Source organism: Microtus ochrogaster, linkage group LG1 (genome assembly GCF_000317375.1).
Source record: "Microtus ochrogaster isolate Prairie Vole_2 linkage group LG1, MicOch1.0, whole genome shotgun sequence".
Taxonomy (NCBI): Eukaryota; Metazoa; Chordata; class Mammalia; order Rodentia; family Cricetidae; genus Microtus; species Microtus ochrogaster.
In genome coordinates this window covers 56369051-56370139 of record NC_022027.1, presented here as the reverse complement: position 1 = coordinate 56370139, position 1089 = coordinate 56369051, and positions in this window count along the sequence as shown.

Below are 1089 nucleotides of genomic sequence, written 5' to 3'. Positions count from 1 at the left end.
CACCCCAACACTCTCTCTCTCTCCCTCATTCATACACACACACACACACATACTGATTCCTCACTAATTTTGATAAATGTGGTGGGGATGTTCCTGCAAAATGGATGCAACAGCCTCCAGATTTCCTGGAAACTAACGTGCAATACTGGCTATCTTAAGAAGTTACAACAGCCGTGGATTCTAAATTTTCCGAGACCATTGATCCCTCTCTTTTGGCAAATTCTTTTATCCTCTGATGCTCCTGATAGTCAGCTTGCGTCAACATTGTAGCTGGGTTAGACTTCAGTCTGATTATTGAGACAGTGTTTTACATTTAGACCAAAGAGCACATTGCTACAGACACTGCCATCTTCTCCAGCCTCACTCAGTGAGGCCAGTGTTTGTACATCTATTCTCCTCTATGTAGTGGAGGAGGATTGCACATTAATCTCAGGAGCAAAAATAATTTTATTTAAAGACAAGGAATTCCTACAACTAGTAGCCTTTTAAGTTACCTGCCCCGTGGGTGTGGCCTCTTATACTGTAGATGCCCATGTAAAGTGTATTCAGCCTCTTTCCCGGCTGCAGGATTTGGTTTCTGTTCCCCGTTCCAGCAGAGGACTGTGATCTGTGAGTCTACCCCTAGATAAATAACCCTTTATTATACTCAGCTCTGAGCTAGTGTGGGATTTCCTTTAAGTGTCCTTCTTCATCTGGCACCCCACGTGGATCCAAACTCCATGCCTACTGGGTGGACCAGCTTAAAGGACTAAACAGTCCACAGCCCAGAAAAGTCTCCCACCCCCACCCGCTTGACTTGCTTTTACCTATTAAGCGTTTTTTGTAAAACTCCCAAAACAGTGGAGCTAACTGTTGCAGCAACTTGGAAATTTCCCAAGTGTGCGCACACACACCCCCCACCCCCACTGCCGCATTTCCTGCTGTGTGGCAACTTGCACAGCTTCAGGTTTGTACTCTAGGCTCCTGAGTTCTGGGCTTCTTGTTCCATGTACAAAATTGATTTAATTGCTTTTAATTTGTAAAGCAAAGCATATTTCTCAGTATTTAACCAGCACCAAGGTGGGGAAACCAAAGCCACTCAGGACTGTT